We start from the raw sequence: 24,367 nt of genomic DNA, 5'->3' as shown, positions 1-24,367 counted from the left end.
ATGGCCTAAATTTTATGATCAGGAGCGAAAAAGATGGCACCGGTCAAAGGAAGCTCTAGGCATCCAGCAACAGTGATATCATCAAGTAGGGTATGTAACAAATTGCACTGAAGATTTCTCACAGGCAGCAAAACAAGAAGTTAAAAACACTCATTATCCTTCACTTTATAATAGCATTTTACAGAGAATTATGTTTTTATTTCTTTATTCTTTCATGGGACGTGGGTATCACTAGCAAGGTCAGCGTGTGTTGCCTACCCCTAAATCCCCTAGAACTGAGTGCCTTGCTCAATTCACAGGGCAGTTAAGAGTCAACCACTTTGCTATGGGTCTGGGGTCACATAAAGGCTAGGCCGAGCAAGGATGGAGGATTTGCTCTCCTAAGGGACATAAGTGAACCTGATGGGTTTTTATAATAATCAATGATAGTTTCATGGGGCAGAATTTTCTGCCAGTCAAGTGGGTGGGCCTGACCCAATCTCCAGCGGGTGGGGAGCCAATCCCTGCCAGTAAAGTGGGCCATACGGCCATTTTACGTGGGCGGGCCAATTAAGGCCCGCCCAGCATGACATCCCGCGGGAAGTGCTATACGCTGCCTGTTCCAGCAGGGGAATTCCCTAAAGGCAAGAGTGTGCTCTTTCGCACATGCACACAGAAGAGCGCCCATCTCCCTGAGGCTAAATGCAGCCTCAGGGAGATCACTTACACTTTGAAAAATTTTAAAAATAGAAAAACAAATTACCTAGCATGTCCCCCTCATGTGACATGAGATGGGACATGTTCATAATTTACAAAATGATTTTATTAAAATTTTTAAAAACCTGCATGAACCCTCATCCCGCCACTGGATGAGGTTTCATGTTTTCTCTATTTGCCGCCAGGGCTTCTGACCTGTCCACCAACCTTAAGGTTGGACGGGCAGGTCCTTTAATTGTTTAATTGATCTGTCAATGGCCTCAATTGGCCATTTACAGGTCGGCGGGCCCGCAATTGATTTTGCTGCACTCCCGCCTTCCTGAAAATTTAAATGGGGCGGGGTGGCGTCAGGTGTTCTGCCTGATGTCATTCCGCTTCGGTGAGCGGGCCCAGCCCCCTGCAAAGTTCTGCCCATGGTCACCATTACTAAGTCTAGCTTTCAATTCCAGATTTATTAATTGAATTTAAATTCCACCAACTGCAATGGTGGGATTTGAATGCATGTCCCCAGAGCATTAGCCTGGGCTACAGGATTACTAGCCCAATGATAGTACCACAATGCTGTCATCTCCCCATAAGCAATAAAGAGTGGAACTTGCAAAGGTAATTAAGGTAGAAACTGAAATATTATAAATATTGTGGCAGGGTTGGCCAAGCTGTGGCTTGTGACCTGCACGTGGCTCTTTGACGCACAGAGTGCAGCTCATTTTGTGTGCTGTGAAACCTGTTCAAATGTGCATTGGAGGGAGGCGAGCAGCTGGCTGCAGTCTCAGCTTCACAGGAGAGAACCAGAGATCAAGCTGCAACATTGGGAGGAGGGAGGAGGGAGGAGGGTTAAAATCAATGTTCATTCCAGCAGTGTTGTGAGATTTCTTTTGTAGTTTCCCGCTGGTCCCACTTAGGGTCATGTGACCCTCACTCCCATTTTCTCCAGCTCCCTAACCCTCTCAGTCGTTGCTGACCCTCCAACTTGTGGCTTCTGCCGGCAAGGGAGGAAACAGTTTAATACAAAACAGGATTGTAAGAATCTACTTTCGAGACACAGGTCCTCTGAATCAAATTTGTTGTTCAGTAGGTGGTTACAGCTTATTTTCAAGTAAAGTCAACCCTTTTTTTAAACCTCTTGACTGGTTTTCCACACCGGAAGGGCTAGGCTGCAAAAGTCATGTAAAAAGTGAGCATGTGCCAGCTCTAATGTGTGTCAGTGAAGCAGATTTATTTTGCCACAATCTGCATAGTGTGTGGAGGAAGCCTGGAAGATGAGAGAGATGAAGGCTTCCTCACAGAAATGTGTGCAATTGTAATGAAAATGTGTCTGTAAAGGCTGTCTATGTCTTGCGGCTCTCAAATATCTGAAGATTATTGTATGCGGCTCTAAGGTTCATAAGGTGTTCCCACCCTTGAAGTATGGTGCCAGTCATGGCTCAGTTAGTAGCACTGTTGCCTCTGAGTCAAAGGTTCTGGTTCAAGTCCCACTCGAAGGCTTGAGTGCAAAAATCTACACTGGCATTCCAGTGCAATACTGAGGGAGTCCTACATTGTCAGAGGTGCTGCATTTTGGATGAGACATTTAACCAAGGTCACATCTGTATGCTCGTATGAATGTAAAAGATCTCATGGCACTTTTTCAAAGAAGAGCAGGGCAGTTATCCCCAGCATCATGGCCAATCGTCAATCAACATCCCAAAAAAAAAACCGAGACAGACCTGGCAACAGTGAAACCAAAGTCAAGGACAACCATAAAGTTCTGCTGCAGACAGAAAGAGAGAAAAGACAGAAATAAGATTGGAAAATATAAATCCGACACTGAAGCACAAGGAACAACGATTCAGTTGAGCCGAATGAGAGGATTCATAAACTTGGAAAATGATTTGAAAATGAAATAGCAAACAAATGTTTGGCTGAGATTGTGAAACAAGAGGAAATAAAGGCTCCACTTGTGAAATGTCGCGTCCAGCAAGAACATGGCGGGCACAATGGAAAAAGAAAATTCGAATCTACTCTAGGAATGACCAGGGTGCACCTTCCCTTCAGAAGGAATGGGACAAACCCACAGTGTCTGAAAAAAGCAGCCATGTTTTTAGCAAAGAGAAATACAACTCAAAGGAGCACAAAACGTGAATGAAGTGGAGATAACCAAGTACTGGAAACACAGAGTACGACTATCATTTCTCCAAATGTAACAGACCGAGATGTGGAAGAAGTGTCAAGCCTCAAGACCATCTGAATTTGTAAAGGCAAGGACTTGAGGTGAGGGAGAAGGGATATCGAGTAAAAATTGTACAGTTACATGCTATTGGGAAGGAAAGTTTTCTTTTGAGAAGAAAGGGGAATTTTATATGATGTTGTGGAGCCTGCATGCCATTATAATGTAAAGGTGCTCAGCAAGGCAAGGATTAATGTGAGATTGTAGAATAGCACTGCCCAATGAATGATGTACAGTTTCACATGGTAATAAACTTAGAGAACAGTCAAGAGAGAATACTCTAGGAGCAGTCTACCTGCATGGCAGCAGCACCATGCATGCCAGTAACCTGGGATCTGTACATAGTTAAAGATCAGCAACAAATGATTCATGTTGAAACATACAAATCTCAAGATCTCATAATTGAGACATCACAGCAATAGCACCATAACACAACACGGTGATCAGCTGTGATGATACAACAATGGCCACCAATGTGGTTTGATTAAAATCGGGGATGCTCAAGAAACCAGAATTAGATGAGCGCCGATATCTCACACTGTTGTGGGGCTGGAAGAGAACACAGTGATAAGGAGGGATGAGGCCCTGGAGGAATTTGAAAACAAGGATGAGGGTTTTAAAATTGAGATATTGCCTGACCAGGAGTCAATGTAGATCAGCCAACACAGGGGTGATAGGTGAATGGGACTTGGTGTGAGCTCAGACATGGGTAGCGCCTCAAGTCTGTAGAGGGTAGAATGTGACAGACCAATCAGGGGTGTGGTGGAATAGTCAAGTCTAGAAGCAACAAAGGCATGAATGAGGGTTTCAGCAGCAGATGAGCTAGAACTATACTGGGACAATAAACTATCATTCATTTTGGAGATTTCTTTTGATGTTAATAGATGGTCACAGAGATTGGTAGAATAATACTGAATTTAATAAACTGTCACTGAGGCTAGAAAACTGTCAATAAGGTTGATAAAGTGTCACAATCTTTGAGTGTCACTGGAGCTGATAGAGTGCAGTTGGGACCAATGGTGTGACAGCTGTACCAACTCTTGCTTCTCCAAATGTCCATTACTAACAAACTGAGCTGAATGTGCTGCTAAGACTTGACACTGTCTCCTTAACAAAACAGGGGATCGATGATCATGAGTCTCTGAGGCCTGGCAGTGGTTTCCACATCAGACGCAGATGTCATACAGCAATGTTCCCATAGCAACTTCAGGAATTTATTACTTTTGGCAGACCCCATGAAACCTTTTTGTGGATCCCTATGAGGCTGCGGACCACCAGTTGAGATCCTCTGGTCTAAAAGTCATTAATGCATTGAGTGGGTGTTAACTCATTTGTTACTTAATAAAGGCTTACTAAGGAGCAATTAATGGGATTTATTACTTCATTATTTAAGTTTGCACTTAAATGCATGTCACAATAATGACACTTCTTTGAGAGCTTACAAATATCAATAATAGAAAGCAAAGCTCCTAAAGGTAGCTAACTGCTTTATGTAGAGCCTGTCAGAACAGATGGTCTGCACCTGAAATGTTAACAATCTTTCCACTTCCCAGATGCAGATGGACTGACTGTTTGTTTTCTGTCACTAATTGCAATGCAATTATGTAAGATCTGTCATATTGGGGATTTTTAATAAGATCAGGTACAATAGCCCTGCACCTGGAGTATTGAAGATAAGAATCTACCTCTACATGATCCTTCTAGGCCTGTTGCATTTCCAGGATTTAAAGAGCTTTTAAAGCCTTTCACACATTTCCTTTGTGTGATGGGGTAAGATTATTCATTGCAGTTATGTACTTCCACTGATTCATGTTTTTAGTTTCATCCTCATGTTTTTATAAAGCTGCAGACCTCTTCCATTAGTTATTGAATATGTATTCTTAGCTAGTGATAAGCCACAGCAAAGGACAGCAAAGTTAATGTTCATAAATTACTTAACGTGGATTCAAAGGGCAGAATTTTTCGGGTGGGCGGGCATGGTCGGTAGGCCTGGGATCAACTGGGGAATGGACCAATCGGCCTCCAGACAAGATTTCACACTGGCTGGCCAACTAACGGCCAGCTAGCATGAAGCACACACTGAAGTGCTCTGCGCTGCTGGGGTGGGGGTGGGAAGAGGGCGGGCACTGATGTAAGTGCAGGCATAGGCGAGTACTGAATGAAAGCTCCCTGAAGGCAAAGAGCTGCCTCAGGGTGCTGAAGGCTTTAAAACCAATAAATAACGTTTTTAAAAACAGGAAAAAAATGTCAAAGAATCACAATCAGACAACTAAATATATACATACTAAAAATGCTGTCGATAGATTGTTTTAAAAATTTAATAACGAAAACCTCATTTCGCCCTTGGATGAGGTTTCATGAAAAATGCAAAGTCCACCTGGCCAATTCACCCATCCACCAACCGTAAAGTTGGACGGACCATGAGAAATCGGAGACAATTGCAACTTTAATTTTACACTGATTGGCCTTTTAATTGTCGATGGGTGCGCTTCTGGCTTTGCCGCGCCCGCCGACCGAAATGTCACACGAGTGCAGGATGACATCGGGACGTTTACATGACGTCATCTCGCGCGATTTCACATCCGATCGGTTTAGGCACATGCCCGCACACTGACCTAAAAATTCTGCCCAGAATTTTAACATTGTCAGAATAGTTGTCTGAATAGGCGTGAACTGAAGCAGACACTTCTTGCAGGTACATTGCAGGTAAATTGGACTTTGTGTGATCGTGTAAAATGGGTGATAGCGAATCGATCGCTTACATAGATCGCAATTTTTCATTCCACTGGCTTCAGTGGAAATAAAAATCGAAAGATATATGAAACAGTCATTTTGTTACCACCGTTATATACTGTTACACGAAATGAAAATTACCTGCGAGTAATTCAGAAAAGTCTATTTAGGTTCATGCGCATGATGGCAACCATTCTGACATTTTTTAAATTTTGAAGCCTATGTTAAGTAATTTGTAATCTTTTGCTGAGCCATTACCAGCAGGTTTGAACTCATTAAGTGGATGATTAGCAACTTAACAAGTGACTGGGTAGCATTAATGTATTTGTGTTCTGATTTGATCCTCAGTTGTGTTTTAGCTAAAATAAATAAAGAGGATGAAATTGGTCCAAGGCAGCAGTGCAAAAAACCAGTGATAACAAGTGGCAACTTGTTTCACACCCTGCCCCATTTTTTTTTTGCCATTGGCTTCAACAGCCAGAGTGCAACATCCAGGCTGTAGTTAGGCTCACACTCGGCATGTAACCCTCAGTGTGAGGTACTGAAGGACCGGAGTTATACGTAAAACTGTAACATTGCTCTCAGTCATTGTTTTCTTTGCTACTATTCATTTTTAAAAATTGTTCACAGGATGTGGGCATCGCTGGATAGGCCAGCATTTATTGCCCATTCCTAATTGCCCTTGAGACGGTAGTGGTGAGCTGCTTTCTTGAACCACTGCAGTTCATGTGGTGTAGATACACTCACAGTGCTGTTAAGGAGTGAGCCCCAGGATTTTGACCAAGCAACATTGAAGGAATGGTGGTATATTTCCAAGTCAGGATGGTAAGTGCCTTGGAGGGGAGCTTGCAGATGGTGTTCCCATGTGTCTGATGCCCTTGTCCTTCTAAAGGGAAGAGGTCATGGGTTTGGAAGGTGCTGTGTAAGGAGGCTTGGTGAGTTCCTGTAGTGCTTCTTGTAGATTGCACACACTGCTGCTACTGTACTTTAGTGATGGAGGGAGTGAATGTTTGTGGATGGGGTGCCAATCAAGTGTGCTGCTTTGTCCTGGATGTGTCATGTTCCTTGAGTGTTGTTGGAACTGCTCTCATCCAGGCAAGTGGACAGTATTCCATCACACTCCTGACTTATGCCTTGTAGATTGTGGACAGGCTTTGGGGAGTCAGGAGATGAGCTACTCATCACAGGATTCCTAGCCTCTGACCTGCTCTTGTAGCCACAGTATTTGTATAGCTAGTTCACTTCAATTTTTGATCAATGGCAACCCCCAGGTTGCTGACAGTGGGGTATTCAACACTGGTAATGACATTGCATGTCACGGGATGATTGTTAGATTCTCTTTTGTTGGAGATAGTCACTGCCTGACAAATGTGTGAAGCAAATGTTACTTGCCACCTGTCAGCCATACCTTGGAAATTGTCTAAGTCTTGCTGAATTTGGACATGAACTGCTTCAGTATCTGAAGAGTTACGGATGGTGCTGAACATTGTGTAATCATCAGTATAGTATGATATGGCAGGTGGTAATCCCCAAGCTGACCAAATCCCAAAGGGAAAATTGGCCAAGCTATCACAACAATCTGCAATTTGTAGTTTTATAACAAGAAGGTATGTGCACTGTGATCATAAGTAGAGGTTCCACTGCCAATTTTGGAGGTTTTAAATATTAAATTAAAACATTTATTAACAAAATAAAAGAAAACTTAAACACACAAGATTACAGTTACATGATGAAATTTAGCCTTACAACATTTCCCAAAATATTTCAACTTAACTAGGCTCCCAAAATAAACGCTCTTTTCAGGCAACAGTCAAAATAGGTTCTTAATCTATAAAACATCCAGTAATATTACTACAAGGCACCCACTGTTCCTATAAGGAAAGTATTTCACAGTCTCTCCCTCCCTCTCACTTGATAATGGGATTCCAAGGCTCTTAACAAAACCCTACTTTCTAGAACAAGCAAGCACTTCTCTGGGGTGGCTAAAAGCTGATACTTCACAATACATTCTTCACGATCTCACCTAGCCACACCTCTTAGAGCTTTCAATCTTTCCTTAAATATATTTTCTCCCCTCTGATTTTTTAAATCCATTGTTTTAAACTTTCTTTGAAACTCAAAGTGTTCCAAATATAGTACCTTTCATGTTTCCATCTTGTCTTTGCTTTTGGGTCAATAAAACATGATATCCCCATTACTTGTTCACCTATGAGCTCCTGCAAGGTGCAAGCATTTTCCTTGTCACCTTCTAATTCCCCATTGAAATTCAAATAATTCTCAACTTAGCCACAAATGCAAATATTAGCTCATCCATTTCCATTTCAAAATGTCAGTTTTGACACCTCATCCCTTTGATGATTCAAACCATGCAGTCTGACTGTTGTCAGTTTAATTAAATTAGTCACACACAGGATACATACACACAGGCCCCACATACCCACTTCAGTATCCCACAGTAATATTGGAAAAAAAGATATTTCCTTTACAAGTGAACATCCCCACATCTGACCTTACAATGGAAGGAAGGTCATTAATGAAGCAGCTGAAGATGGTTGGGCACAGGACACTACGCTGAGGAATTTCTGTAGTGATGTCATGGAGCTGAGATGACTGACCTCCAACAACCATAACCATCTTCCTTTGTGTTAGGTATAACTCAACCAGTAGAGTGTTTTCCCCTGATTCCTGTTGACCCCAGTTTTGCTAAGGTTCCTTGATGCCACACTTGGTCAAATGCTGCCTTGATGTTAAGGGCAGTCACTCTCACCTTACATCTAGCATTCAGCTCTTTTGCCAATGTTTGAACAAAGGATGTAATGAGGTCAGGAGCTGAGTGGCCCTGTCGGAACCCAAACTGAACGTCAGTGACCAGGTTATAACTAAGCAAGTGCCGCTTGCTGGCACTGCTGATGACCCCTTCCATCACTTTACTGATGATCGAGGATAGACTGGTTGGGTGGTAATTGGCCGGGTTGGATTTTTCCTGCTTTTTGTGAACAGGACATACCTGAGCAATTTTTCAGTTTGCCGGGTAGTTGCCAGTGTTCTAGCTGTATTGGAACAACTTGGCTAGAGATGCGGCAAGTCCTAGAGCACAACTCTTCAGTATATTGCTGGAATATTGTCAGGGCTCATAGCCTTTGCAATCTAAGACTCAGCCATTTCATTATATCATGTGGAGTGAATTGAATTGGCTGAAGACTGGCAGCTGTGATGCTGGGGACCTCCAGAGGAGGCCAGGATGGATCATCCACTCAGTACTTCTGGGCTGAAGATGGTTGCAAACGCTTCAGCCTTATCTTTTGCACTGATGTGCTGGGCTCCACCATCATTGAGGATGGAGATATTTGTGGAGCCTATTCCCCAAGTCAGCTGTTTAATTGTCCACCACTATTCACAACTGGATGTGGCAGAACTGCACAGCTTAGGTCTGATCTGTTGGCTGTGGAATCGCTTAGCTCTGTCTATCACTTGTTGCTTATGTTGTTTGGCTTGCAAGTAGTCCTGTGTTGTAACTTCACCAGGTTGTTATGATCCCTAGCTGAGATTACCACTGGACAAGCCTGATCCCAGGGTGGAACCCGGCTTGCTAGATCCTAACATTTATTTGTTTGTTTAGATATGTGGAAAGGGGCTACTGAACAGAGTCACAGGAGTCAGCTAATGAACCATTAACAAAAGCATAAAACATTTAGTAAACGTGAAAAGATGAACTATATTACAACATTCCTTCGCCCACAACTGTACCTTTACAGATATGTACAGATTTCTAACGGTAACACAAGTTACAAAGGCCATCTTATACTTTAATACTCACAGTAAGTACACAGTCCATGTAAGCCAACTGATGACCTGTAATCAGGCACACCACAGTCTGAAACCAAGGGCTGAATTTTCCCTCCATCAGGGTGGGTTGTGCAGGGGTGCGCGGGAGCAAGCACGAACCCAATCGACACCCTCGATCGGGTCCATGCCGCCATTTTATGTAGTCGGGCCAATTAAGGCCCACCCAGCGTGATGGTCACCTGGAAGCACTGAGCGCTCCCTGTGCGGGCGGTGGGGGGGTGGATCCCCTGAGCCGGGAGTGTGTCTTTCGCGCACATGCGCCCGAAAGAACGCAGCTATCTCCCTGAGGCACAGAGGTGCCTCAAGGAGATCAGTTTAAGGTTTTAAAATTTAATTAAAAGAAAAAAAAAATTAAACATGTCCTCTCATGTGACAGTTGGGACATGTCAATGAATTTTTAAAATAATTTTTATTGAATTTTAAAACACTTCATGAAACCTCATCCCGCCTGTGGATGAAGTTTCATGAAAAATGTAAAGGCCGCCTGACCTATTCACCCACCCGCCAACCTTAAGGTTGGACGGGCAGCTCATTTAACTGTTTTAATGAGTCATTTCCAGGCCTTTACAGTTGACAGTTCAGCAGGCACATAGGCTGCCGCCGCCGAGCCGGTCGGGCCTGCCCGCCCATCAAGGGCAAAAGTCTGCCCAATATGACCCTTCTTTAGCCCACTTGAACCAGGGTTGATCCCCTGGCCATGTGGTAATGGTAGAGTGGAGGTATGCTAGGTCATGAGGTTGCAGATTGTTGTTGAGTACGGCTGTGCTGCTGTTGATGGTCCACAGCACCTCCTGGTTGTCCAGTCTTGTGTTGCTAGATCTGTTCAAAATCTATCCTATTTAGCACAGTGGTAGTGCCACACAACACAATGGAGGGTATCCTCAATGTGAAGGCGAGACTTCATCTCTGCAAGCACTGTGTGGTGGTCACTCCTACCGATACTGTCATGGACAGATGCATCCATGGCGGGCATGTTGGTGAGGATGAGGTCAAGTATATTTTTCCCTCTGGTTGGTTCCCTCACCACCTGCTGCAGAGCCAGTCTAACAGCTATGCCCTTTAGGACCCGGCCAGCTCCATCGGTAGCGTTGTCACTGAGCCATTCTTGTGATGGATATTGAAGTCCCCCATCCAGACCCTATTCTGCACGCTTGTGACCTTCAGTGCTCCCTCAAAGTAGTGGAGAATTACTGATTCATCAGCCGAGGCAGAGGATTGGGTGCGGAGGGGCAGGCGGTGGTATTGGTGGGTGGGGGAGGGGAAGATGCGCAGTACGTGGCAATCAGCAGCAGGTTTCCTTGTTTGACCTGATGCATGAGACCATAGGGTCTGGAGTAAATGTTGAGGACTCCCTGGGCAACTCCCTCCCAACAGTAAATCACTGTGCTGCCTCCTCTGCTGTCTGCCCTGCCAATGGGACAGGACAAACTCAAGGACGGTGATGGTGATATCTGGGACACAGTAATACTCATGGAATCATATGTGACAGACAATGTCAGGCTGTTGCTTGACTAGTCTGTGAGACAGGGCTGAGCTTGCCATTGTCGTTTCCAGTGCCTTGGCCGATGCTGGGCGATCCATCTGGTTCCATGCCTTTTAGGTTTTTTTTTAGCAGTTTCATACAACTGAGTGGCTTGCTAGGTAGAGGGCAGTTCAGAATCAACCTCTTTGCTGTGGGTCTGGAGTCACATGTAGGCCAGACCAGGGAAGGACGGCATATTTCCTTCCCTAAAGAAAGGGCATTAATGAACCAGATGGGTTTTTACAACAATCAACAATGGTTTCATGGCCCTCATTAGACTTTTGCTTCCAGGGGAAACATTTTGGTGGGGGGTGGGTGGGGGGTTTGTGCAGGTGCAGGTGTGGGTGCGGGTGGGCGGATTTTCAATTGGCGCCCCCAGTTGGGGGTGCGCCGCTATTTTACGTGGGTGGGCAAATTAAGGCTGTGCACTGCCTATGCGGGCAGTGGGGGAGGATTCCCTGAGCCGGGAGTGCACTCTTTCACGCATGTGCATGGAATAGTGCAAAGATCTCCCTGAGGCAAACTGCTGCCTCAGGGAGCTCAGCTCAATTTTGAAAACTTTATTAAAGGGAGAAAAAAATATTCCTGACATGTCCCCTCATGTGACATTGTCACATGAGCAGGAACATGTCAATTACTTTTATTTTAAAATTTTATACACATTTTAAATCCATCATGAAACCTCATCACACCCGTGGATGAGGTTTCATGTTTTTTCTGAAGGCCGCCCAGGCTCTTCGCCTGCCCGCCAACCTTAAGGTTGGATGGGCAGTTGCATTAATTGGTTCAATTACTTTGTTAAAGGCCTTAAGTGGCCGTTGACAGTTCGGCGGGTGGGCTGCTGATTCGGCTGCCAAACTGAAAACCTAAAAGACGTGCGGTGACGTCAGGAAGCCTGTCTCATGTCACTCCGTGTCACTTTATGTGTCGGCGAGCGGGTCATGCGGACGGGAAAATGCTGCCCCAGGTTTTCATTGAATTCACATTTCATCATCTGCCGTGGTGGAATTTGAATCCTGTTCCAGAGAATGACTCTGGGTCTCTGGATTACTAGTCCAGAGACTATGTCATCACCTCCCACAATGGTTGGGCATTGTGTAGAATATCTGAGAGAAAAACGAGAACACTTCAAAGGTCTGTGTTTATAGTTATCCACAATGTGAATTTAAATCTTGGCTATGACTTCAGAGCTGAAATGCTCACCACTTCTCAAACAGCGGTTTTGAGAACATATTGCCAGTCTATCCTTAACAGATGGGGAATGAAAAATACCATGCAGAAAGAGAGCCACGATTTTAAGTAGGTCTGACATCAAGAACAGACTGCTTATTTTAAGAACAATTAGAAACACTGGATCAGAAATTTATTTCTATGCTCCTGCTGCATACTGGGAATGCAAGTTGTTCAAATTAAGGGATGGAAAATGATAGGTTGGCAGTGCACAATTTTATGATATTTACTGCCAGGGGATATGTGCATAACCGTAAACTTTTTACCTTACTGTTGTTCATTTCTTTATTCTTTTTGACTCATATTCAAAGTGGGAGAAGTGTGCATGACCCCCGCTCAAAACAGCAACAAAACAGCTGTCTTTGCCAGCCTGAGGTCCAAGCTAAATTTGGTTTTGGGCCTCATTTGTATGCTAGCAGCTAGTACAAAAGTGGCAGGATGCCCCATTATAGCTCACTGGGCAAGGAGGGCTGGAAATTGGCTTGTACTCATGCGGAACCATCTAGCAGGTTGGGTCTAGAGAGTGGGCAGACAACCCTGGCAAGGGCTTCGAACAGGGCATGCAAGGTTCACACTCTGCCTATTTGTACATGAATTTTGCAATCTGGAACCTACAATATTTGAAGGACCCTGATTTTCATATGCACACAGCCTTGAGCTTGTTTTTGCCTGTGTTGGCGGGGAGGGTGCAGTGGGGTGTCTTAGTCTGCTTGCCCATCACAGGCATCGATGGATAACAGCTGTTCCCTTGATTTTCAATTGCTGGCCAGTAACTTTTTCAGGTGTGAATGAGGCAGTCATGAGATAACTCCCTTCTCCAAAGTAACTCAGCTCTTTATTGTGAACAAAAAGAAAGTGATTAAGTTATGCGCAGGTTATAATTGTTCCTAAAGACCAGAAATGGATGAAAGGCCATGAATCATTGACCTGCCTTTTGTGATGATGTTCAACCTGTTCTACATTTCCAGCACGTTTCTGCTTAATGTGAAATTTCCAGATTCTCGGGGCTAAGTTTTCATTCCAGAGTCTGAACCCCAATGCTGGAATCATTTCTGGGTCCCGACCCTGCTCAAGGTCAATGCTGGACATTCGTCGGTATTTTGAGTGACGTGGCCAATTAGTGACCCATTGATGCATTCAACTTCTAATTAGTGGCGGCGGACGTGTTGAGAGGCAGAATGCAGATGTGGTGACCCCGATTTGAAGGGCACCTGCCAGCCATGACTGTGGATGCTGGCATCCTGGCTGATGACAGAGGCTGGAATACAGTAGAGAAGCAGCTTGGCAATGATCTGTGGAAGGGTGGCCCCCCGATTTGCAGATGCCTCCCTCCTGTGCTGTCGGAGTTGGTGGCAGCCTGGAAAAGCATCCTGGAGCCCAGCCAGTTTGATAAGGCAGGCATGACTGGAGGTGGCTCAGGAGTTGAGCAGCCTCAATGTGGTGAGCAGGGAATGGGAGCCATGCAGCAAGTGCCTCAATGACTTTCTGAGGTCTGGCAAGTTGAGTGCAATACCTCACCCAGATGACAGACCTCCAGTTCAGGAGTCGACAGCACACCCATATGCAGAGCAGCCTGAGGGCACATAGTGCTCAGGCACAGTGAGGATATGTGCGCCCAGGGTCACTCCTGAGCCATGGACATCGCAAGTTAATGAGCTGTGGTAAGGTGTGAGGGAGAGCTTCTCTTGCTCTTGACTTTGCTGTCATTTCATCCAGATATTGTCGCCTACCAGCTGTCCATTTAGTTTCTCTGATAATGTGAAGAGCTGCAGCATCTGCAATTGCCTCAGGAGGAAGACATCATGGCAACTGCCAGTAAACCTTGCATACATATGCAGAAAATACTTATGCTAGTCACACACCACTTGTATGTTGAGGGTGTGGAATCATTTCCAAATGATAAATGCCCCTCACTGCTCTGCCGGCACCTCGATGTCCAAATGAGTGCAGTCGATCATGCCCTGCACCTGAGGGAATCCTGCCATGGTGGCAAAGTCCACATCGATCTGGGCCTGAGAGGCCTCTTGAGCTGGAAGTCAATGCACTATGTTGCTGTCTGCCTGATGCTGTGATGAGCGGCTGCTTGTGAAATGCATTACAAGTGCATTTCTGCCCCTTGAAACAACTCAGACGCAAAGAAGTTCAAAGCCACTGTGACTGTCATGTCTACTGGCAGGGTGTACCCATACGCCTGGTGTTGCCTGAGGTTATCATCGCCAGAGCACAGAAATCAGCAGCTACCTGCCTCCAACAGCACTGCTGCTCTGACATGTCCAGGATGCTAAGTCTTTGGCAGTACAACCTATGGCGAGTGCCGTGCCTTCATGCCTACCATGCCCTTCAGGCATCATCTCTGCTTCCCCCTGCACCATGTGTTGCTGGCCTGGCTGCTCTTCATCACTATGCATCGCCACCTCAGAGTTGCTGAGCCCCATGTCCAGGGATCGCCTTACTTACTACCAGCTGCACGGCCCCGTAATTGTCCCAGTGCCTCCACCTAAATGCTCTGTGAACTCTGCACATGCAATGGCCACTCTGTGCCAAAGCTTGAACTCCTCTCTAATTAGTCCACCATTTATACAGCATCAGGAATGGCTCCTGCTTCTCTGAATGACTTCCCTCTGTGTGGTTGCCTCCTCTCCATCGACGTGCTTCTGAACCAGTGTGTTTCAAATCTGCAAAGGGCTCTCAAGTGGTTCTTTAAATGCCTTATCTGATAACCTGCCAACTTTGGGAGGGTTGTGCCACCCGGAAATGATGTCTCGATCAAAACCGCTGGGAGCTGGGAATGTGTTGGGAAACTGGCCATTAGGTGCCACAGTTTTCCTGGCACGTCCGCCTCCGAACCCACCTCCACCTCAGGATAAAAAATCAGACCTTTGTTTTTCTCTTCACCTCTGTTCATGAGATTTGAGCTCAAGAACTATGCAAACATAGCATTGGCTTTTGAAAAGGCCCCAAAATTTAGCTGTGAGCAGATAATAGAGATTGATTGTTAATACTGCCTGCTGGCCACCATTTTCCAATATGCTCTGGGCCAAAATACGACAAAATTATACCTTCAGTCTCAATAACTATTAGTCCATATCTTGTTTTGCTCTGTGACATTTTAGTACACTACATTCAAACCCCATGAATAAGGCATCAGGTCATTTAAAAATGAACAAGAGAAGAACTACCTGAGCCTTTGCAATCTCGTTAATAATCTTGTATTTCTTTGTATTGCAGGTGGCTGATAAAGTCACAGTGACATTAAATGAGGCAGCTACAGGAATGAAAGCTTTCTAATTAAAGGATCATCCTGACCCTGTCAGTAAAAACTAATATCCCTCAAAGAAATATTAACAAGCTACGAGTTTTTTGAAGTATTATGTCAAAAAATACAGGGTAAGAAATTCATCTCAGGCAGGCTGCAAAGGGCTAGGATTGTTTGGTTGGGGGTGGTGCTGCTGCATTGCTGGCCGCCTGGTCCATACCCAGCACAACACTTCATGTAGAAAATTAACACATACCAGAAAGTTATGCATCAATGCCACCCTGATGTCAATTGGCAACCAACAGATACAAGTCCAGGATACCAAATTTGGAACACACAGGTCCAGACAAAGAATTGGCATATCACACAGCAAAGATCATGCATTTTTTGCAAGTTAGGCCCAGAACTGGTTCCATTTAAAGGCCCTATAAACATGTTGCTGATGAAGTACTTTTGATTTACCTCAGACTGAGTTTGACTGTGCTGGGTTTTTGAAGGTGTTTTTTGGCAATTATAGTCAAGGAAGGCATGTGACAAAAAAAAATCCTGATTCAGTTATGGGGGAAGTTGTTGCTGCATCTCTTGTTCTCAGCATGGCCAGGACATGGATGGAACAGAACAGACAGGAGGATCTCTATGAGGAGGGAGGAGGAGAAGGAATCTGTATAGAAGGTGCTACCCACTAAGGGTTACATATGAACATGCGAACATATGAATTATGTGCAGGAATAGGCCACTCAGCCCCTCAAGCCTGCACTGCCATTCAATAAGATCATGGTTAATGTAATTTTAATCTCAACTCCACATTTGTGCCTACCCCTGACAACCTTTCACCCACTTGCTTATCAACAATCTACCTACTTCTGCCTTAAAGATATTCAAAAACTCTGCCTCAGCCACCTTTTGAGGAAGAGAATTCCAAAGTCTCACAATCCTCTGTGAGAAAAAAATTCACCTCATCTCTGTCTTAAATGGTAAACCCCTTATTTTTAAACAGTGACCCCTAGTTCTAGATTCTCCCACAAGAGGAAACGTCCTTTCCACATCCACCCTGTCAAAACCCCTCAGAATCTTATGTTTCAAACAAGTCGCTTCTTACTCTTCTAAACTCCAATGGATTCAAGCCTAGCCTGTTCAGCCTTTCCTCATAAGACAACCCACCCATTCCAGGTATTGTTCTAGTAATCCTTCTGTGAAATGCTTCCAATGTGTTTACTTATTTCCTTTAATAAGGAGACCAATGGTATACACAGTACTCTAGATGTGATCCCACTAATGCCCTGAACTGTGCAACTGAAGCATTACCTCCCTACTCTTGTATTTAATATCCCTCGCAATAAGCAATAACATTCTATTAGGTTTTCCAAGTACTTGCTGTATCTGCATACTAACCTTTTGTGATTCAGGCACTAGGACACCCAGATCCCTCTGAATCTCAGAGCTCTGCAATCTCTTACCATTTAGATAATATGCTTCTTTTTTATTCATCCTGCCAAAATGGACAATTTCACATTAACCTACAGTATACTCTTATACTCCATTTGCAAGGGCTTTGCCCACTCACGTAACCTATCTATATCCTTTCGTAGCCTCCTGATGCCCTCTTCACAACTTACTTTCCTACCTATCTTTGTATCGTCAGCAAATTTATCAATCATACCATTAGCCCCTTCATCCAAATTACTTGTTCAAATTGTAAATGTCCCAGCACTGATCCTTGTGGCATACCACTCGTCACATCCTGCCAACCAGAAAATGACCCATTTATGCATACTCTGTTCCCTGTTAGATAGGAAATCTTCTATCCATGCCAATATGTTGCCCCCATCACCCTGAGCATTTATTCTCCACAACAACCTTTGATGAGGCACCTTATCAAATACCGTCTGAAAATCTAAGTACAGTACTTCCACTGGATCTGCATTATCCAAAGCACCTGTTACTTCTTCAAAAAACGGTCTTTCGAGAGCATTACACCTGACCCATGAGCACTGCCTGAGATAATGTTTGATGTTGGTGGTGGTGGTGCAGAGGTTGGTGGGGGAGGGGTGGCAGAGTGGGTGGTGGTCACTGAACTGTGCCACCTCCTGCAACCCATTCTGAGCCACATGCAAATTGGCATAGGTATATAAAATTAGAGAGATGAATACATGGGGCAACATTTTACCCCTGTTGGGGGGTTGTGTGGGAGCGGGCATGGGTGGGCGGGTTCCCGATTCCCACCCTGGTCGGGAACATGCCGCTATTTTACCTGGGCGGGCCAATTAAGGCCTGCCAAGCATGACGTATGCCAGGAAGCGCTATGTGCTCCCTGTGTAGGTTGGGGGAGGATTCCTTGAGCTAGGAGTGCACTCCTATCTAACAGGAAACAGAGTATGCATAAATGGGCCATTTTCTGGTTGGCAGGATGTGACAAGTGGTATGCCACAGGATCAGTGCTGGGACCTCAACTCTTTACAATCTTTAAAGAGCGCACAGATCTTCCTGAGGCAAAGTGCTGCCTCAGGAAGATTGGCTCAGGTTTGAAACATTAGATAAAGATGAGCAAAAAAATTACTGACATGCCCCCTCATGTGCCACTGTCACATGAGGTGGGAAATGTCAATTTCTTTTATTTAGAGATTTCATACAAATTTTAATAACCTCATGAAACCTCATCCTGCCAGTAGATGAGGTTTCATGTTTTTTTCAGAAGTCCGCCTGGGCTCCCGGCCTGCCCCCCAACCTTAAGGTTGGACATGCAGGTCCATTAATCGCTTTAATGACTTTTTTAATGGCCTTAATAGGCCTTTGACAGTTCGGCGGATGTGCAGCCAAGTCAGCTGCGCACCCACCGAACTGAAAATCTAAATTACACGGGGTGACGTCGGGATACACGCCCGACGTCACCCCGCGTCATTTTATGCACCAGCGAGTGGGCCCCTCTCCCCCCGCTCGCCAACTGGAAGATAGCGCACATGGTGTGGGAGAAGTGGATTCCAGTCTTTGGGACCCTGGCACCAGTACTGGGGAAAGTGTGGGCTGTACCATTAGAACGGTATACACCTGAACCGGGCTGGGACCAATGTTCTTGTGGACCGCATAACTAGGGAAGTAATGATGGTTTTAAACGAAATAGTGGGAGCAAGGGATCAAATGTGGGAAGATGTGGTATATCAAAGTGTAGAAATAAGGTAAGAGAGGAAAATAATAATATGGGGAATGAGGAGCGTAGAATGGCAGGAAGGGACAAAGAGAAAAAAACTTAAGAATGCAAAAAGAATCAAGGCTAGGGGGTGAATTTTCTCTCCATCAGGGGGGTTGGGCGGGAGCGGGCATGGGAGGGCGCGCAGCTGATCGCCGCCCATGATCGGCTGCGCGCCACCATTTTACATGGGCGGGCCAACTAAGGCCCGCCCAGTATGACATCCACCCGGAAGGGTTCAGCACTCCCTGTGTGGTTGGAGGGAGTAGGCTGAGTCGGGGCCTGGTGCTTTTTCATGCATGTGCGTGAAAGAGCGCAGAAATCTCCCTGAGGCACACAGCTGCCACAGAGAGATCAGTTTGAGTTTCAAAATTTTTAATAAAGGAAAAAAAATTAGGACTTGTCCCCTCATGTGAAAATGTCACATGAGCTGGGACATGCCTATGAATTTTAATGAAAATCTTTATTTCATTTATAAATCATTCATGAAACCTCACCCCGCCTGTGGATGAGGTTTCATGAAAAATGAAAAGGCTGCCTGAGCTCTTTGCCTGCGCAGAAACCAACCTTAAGATTGGACGGGCAGCTCTGTTACATGGTTTAATTAGTTTTTAAATTACCTTAACAGGCCTTTGACAGTTCAGCGAGCACACAGCCAACTCCAATGCGTGCCCGTCAAACTGAAAATCAGAGAAAATTGGGACGCTCACCTGACATTCCCTCATGTCATTTTACACGTTGGCGAGCGGGGCTGCCCCCACCCACTATGCCGAAGATCCTGGCCTTGATGTCACAAAGATAACAAAAAGACTAAACTAAAGGTTCTATATCTGAATGCGCATTGCATTCATAACAAAGTAAACATATTGATAGCACACTTTGAAGTAAATGAATATGATCTAATAGCCATCACAGAGACCAGTTCCCAAGATGACAAAGATTGGGCCCTGAATATTGAGGGGTATATGACCTTCAAGAAGTTTGGTAAAAGTGGATGGGTAGCACTTTTAATCAAGGATGGCATTTGCGCAATAGTTAAAGATGACCTTGGTTCAGGAGTTCATAGTGTAAAATCAGTTTGGGTGGAGATGAGGAATAGTAGGGGAAATAATTCATGAGCGGGAGTGGTCTATAGGCACTGTAACAGTAACCACAACGTAGGGAAAAGTGCACAGAAAAAATGTTGGGTGATAAAGGGACAGCAATAATCATGGGTGACTTTAATCTACATTTAAACTGGAAAAATCAGATTGACAATAGTAGTCTGAATGAAGAGTTTATCAAATACTTTTGAGATAGTTTCTTAGAGCTGCATGTTAGGAATGATCCAGAGAGCAGGTTATTTTAGATTTGGTATTGTGTAACATGATAGGATTAATTAATGACCTCAGAGTAAAGGCACCCCTAGGTAGCAGCGACCACAATATGATTGAATTTTATATCCATTTTGAAAGGGATCCAAGACTAGTATTTTAAACTTAAATAAGGGCAACTCTGTGGGCATGAAAACTGAGCTGGCTGAAGTAAACTGGAATATTAGGCTGGGGATAGATCAATAGAGAAGCAGTGGCAGGCATTTAAGAGGATATTTTAGAATCCTCAGAATAAGTATATCCTACCATAGAGAATAATGCTAAAGGGAGGGCTCACCAAACATGGTTAACTAAAGAAGTTAAGGAAAGCATCAAATTTAAAGAAATAGCATATAACTGCACAAAGATCAGTGGCAGGTCAGGTGATTGGTCAGAATATAAAGAACGGCAGAATGACCAAAAGGTTAATCAGGAGAAATAAATTAAAGTATGAGAGGAAGCTGGCTAGAAACGTAAAAACATTTTTTACATTTTATAGAAACCTGCAGGAGTTTCTACAGGTATTTCAACAGGAAAAGATTAGTTAAAGTGAGTGTTGGCCCTCTAGAGAGTGAGAATGGGGAGTTAATGATAGATAATAAGAAAATGACAGATGAAATGGACAAATATTTTGGTTCTGTCTTCACTATAATAAACAAGAAACATTCCAGTGATAGCTATAAATCAGGAGGTGGAGGGGGAGAGGGTAACTTGGTGAAATTACAATCACTAGGCAAGTAGTATTGAGCAAACTGATGGAGCTGTCGGCTGATGAGTCTCCGGATCCAGATGGACTTCATCATAGGGTCTTAAAAGAGATGCTTAATGAGGTAGTAGGTGCTTTAGTGTTAATTTTCCAAAATTCCCTAGATTTTGGAAAGGTTCCATTAGACTAGCAAGTAACAAATATAAACCCTTTATTTAAGAAGGGAGGTAGAACACAGGAAAGTATAGGGCAGTTAGCTTGATGTCCGTTGTGGAGAAAGTGTTAAAGTTGATCATTAAAGAGGTTATAGCTGGCACTTAGAAAAGCTCAAGGTAGGGAAGAGTCAGCATGGTTTTATGAAAGGGAAATCATGTTTAACCAATTTATTAGAGTTTTTTGAAGGAGTAACATGTGCTGTGGATAGAGGAGAGCCTGCAGACATACTGTACTTGGATTTCCAGAAGACATTTGATAAGGTGCCGCATAAAAGGCTATTATGGGAAAATGAAAGCTCATAGTGTAGGGGGTAACATATTAGTCTGGAAAGAAGATTGGCTGGCAGAAAACAGAGAGTATGCATAAATGGGATTTTGCCTGATTAGCAGGATGTGACAAATAGAGTTCCATAGGGATCTGTGCTGTGGTCTCAACTTTTTACAATATACATCAATGACATAGATGAGGGGAGTGAAGGCATAGTAGCTAAATTTGCAGATGACACAAAGATAGGTAGGAAAGTGTGGTCCGAAGAAGACATAAGGAGTTTGCAGATGTATATAGATAAGTTGAGTGAGTGGGGAAAAAATCTGGCAGATGGAGTATAATATGGGAAAATCAAAGAATTACTTAATTGGAAAACGACTGCAGAATTCTGAGGTACAGAGGGAACTAAGTGTTCTCATGCAGAGTCACAAACATTAGTATGCAGGTACAGTATGTAATCAAGAAGGCTAATGGAATACTATATTTTATTATGGTAGAAATTGAACATAAAAGTAAGGATCTTATGCTTCAGTTATACAGGGCATTGGTGAGAGCGTGTCTCGAATACTGTGTGCAATTTTGGTCTCCTTATTTAGGGAAGGATGTAAATGTCTTGGAGGCTGTTCAGAGGAGGTTTATTAGATTAATACCTGGAATGAGCGGGCTGTCTTATGAGGATAGGTTGCTCAGGCTGGTCTTGTTTCCACAGGAGTTCAGAAGAGCGAGGGATGATTTGATTGAAGTATATAAATCCTGAAAGACATTGACAAGGTGCACATGGAAAGGATGTTTCCTCTTGTGGGAAACTTCAGAACTAGGGGGCACTGTTTTAAAATTAGGGCTCACCCTTTTAGGACAGAAATGAGGAGATTTTTTTTTTCTCTAGGAGGGTTGTGCAACTTTGGAACTCTCTGCCTCAGAAGGTGAAGGAGGTAGGGTCACTGAATATTTTTAAGGCAGAGGTAGATAGATTCTTGTTAGGCAAGGGAATCAAAGATTATTGGAGGTAGTTGGGAATGTGGAACTCAAAATTCAAACAGATCTGGCATTATCTTATTGAATGGTGGAGCAAGCTTGACAGGGCAAATGGCCTACTTCTGCTCCTATTTTGTATGTTCGCATGACGTGCAATCTCACACCTGAAAGTGGCTGTAAAGCTCACCGTCACCCTCAATGGCTCTGGCTTTTTCCTGCTGGGAACTGGAGACACTGCAAATATTTCTTAGTATGCCATCCATCGCAGCAGCCAGAAAGTGATGGAAAGCATTTATTCCAGACAAGGGGATATATACAACTTTATGCTCAGGAAGGACAAACAGGATGAAAGGGCATGTGCCTTTGCCAGGATAGCAAGATTCCTGATGGTGTAGGGCACTATCAATTGCACCCACGTGGTTTTGCCTGCCGCTTCACCATGTCAGTGGGGAAAGGCTTGGGAACTACAATGGCTTGCATTCCACGCAGTTGTGCGTGATACTGCTATCATTTTAGTGAATGCCCACTGCCCCAGCAGCAGCCATAATGCACTCATCCTGTGCCAATTTGCCCTACCAGATAAATCAGAGGCTGGCTGTCAGGGCCAAGGGTTACCCATTATGTACATGGCTGCTGACCCTGTTTTGCCATCACAGCGTGCAAGAAGAGCGGCTTGAAAGCAAGAGTCATGGGGCCACTTGGATCATCATGGAGCAGGCAATCGGCCTGCTGAAACAGCGGTTCCACTGCCTTAACCCAGAGGGTGCTCAGAAGTACACACTAGACTGGGCCTCCAAGTTGTGGTGGTCTTCTGCATTCTCCAGAACCTTGTCATTAAAAGTATGCAGCCATTATCTTCAGGGATCAGGAAGGCCAGAAAGGTGAGAAGAGGAGGAAGAGAAGAGAAGGAGGAACAGGAGGAGGGAGAGAGGGGTTATGCTGGAGCTTTTGAATCCAGACAGGTGTGAGTGAACACACTCTAAAGCTTCGCTTCCACTGAAACAAAACTCTCCCAGCCCAACATGGATCCACCATTGCTTACTGTCACATCCATATCAGATTTCTCATCACAGCATCCCCTTGGCCACAATCCAGTCCTGAAGGCCCCAAACATGAACCTGCGCATAACATCTTTATCCAACAACCCATCCAATTATTCAAATCAATACTGAACCTGTGAATTTTTTTTTATTTTATTCCAATAAATTATAAAGGTTTTCCTTTTCCCACCTATTTCACCTATTTCCATTATATAAAAAAAAACCCACTAGAGCTATACCTTGAGTGCCCTACCATCCATTCTTAATTAGCACATTCGTTTAGATAATATCACCAACTTTAATTTTAACACCTATGTGTTCTATTGTACTATTGTCGTTGACATCTTTTGATGATCTGCTTCTATCACTGCTTGTTTGTCCCTACAACCACACCCCCCCAATCCCCCCCCCCCCACCTCTTTGTCTCTCTATCTCTCCGCCCCCCACACACACACCTTAAACCAGCTTATATTTCAACTCTTTCTTGGACTCGAACGCAAGTTCTGTCGAAGGGTCATGAGGACTCGAAACGTCGACTCTTTTCTTCTCCGCCGATGCTGCCAGACCTGCTGAGTTTTTCCAGGTAATTCTGTTTTTGCTGTGAATTCCCTTACTGCCTGCCGTGTGGGTATCTTTTCATTGCAGTATAACCCCAGTGGCTGTAGCATGACTGATGGAAGGCTGCTGACATTCACTGGGGGACACTGCAGTTAGCCTTGCAGGATGACCTCAAACAACTCTGGACCTAGAGAACTATACAACGTTGGCATGGGCAGCAAAAGTCTAGGCTGAAAGGCAGCAGCAGGGGCACTGGTAGAGTGGCAGTGGTGAGAACACAAATGTTGTTTCCCTGAAAGAGGACAGCAGTTTGTGCTCCTTGAAGCCACTGCCACTCCCAGTACAGAATTACAGAATTGTTATGGTGCAGAAGGAGGCCATTCGGCCCATCATGTCTGCACCAGCTCTCTGAATGAGCATTATGATTCAGTGCCATTCTTCTGCCTTTTCCCCATAACCCTGCACGTTGTTTATATTTAAATGATTATCTAATGCCCTCTTGAATGCCTCCAATGAACCTGACCCACCAGACTTCCAGGCAGTGCTTCCCAGACCCGAATCACTCGCTGTTTGAAAAAGC

At 44.4% G+C, this 24,367-nt stretch overlaps 1 protein-coding gene across 3 annotated transcripts in view; it reads left to right on the top strand.

The window, feature by feature from the left end:
• The window catches only part of LOC121276439 (zinc finger protein 385D-like), a 469,044-nt gene that overhangs the window by 104,327 nt on the left and 340,350 nt on the right, over positions 1–24,367 (top strand). The window lies entirely within an intron of this gene.

The sequence above is a fragment of the Carcharodon carcharias genome, chromosome 3 (genome assembly GCF_017639515.1).
Source record: "Carcharodon carcharias isolate sCarCar2 chromosome 3, sCarCar2.pri, whole genome shotgun sequence".
NCBI lineage: Eukaryota > Metazoa > Chordata > Chondrichthyes > Lamniformes > Lamnidae > Carcharodon > Carcharodon carcharias.
This window is presented reverse-complemented; position numbering and strand designations above follow the sequence as displayed.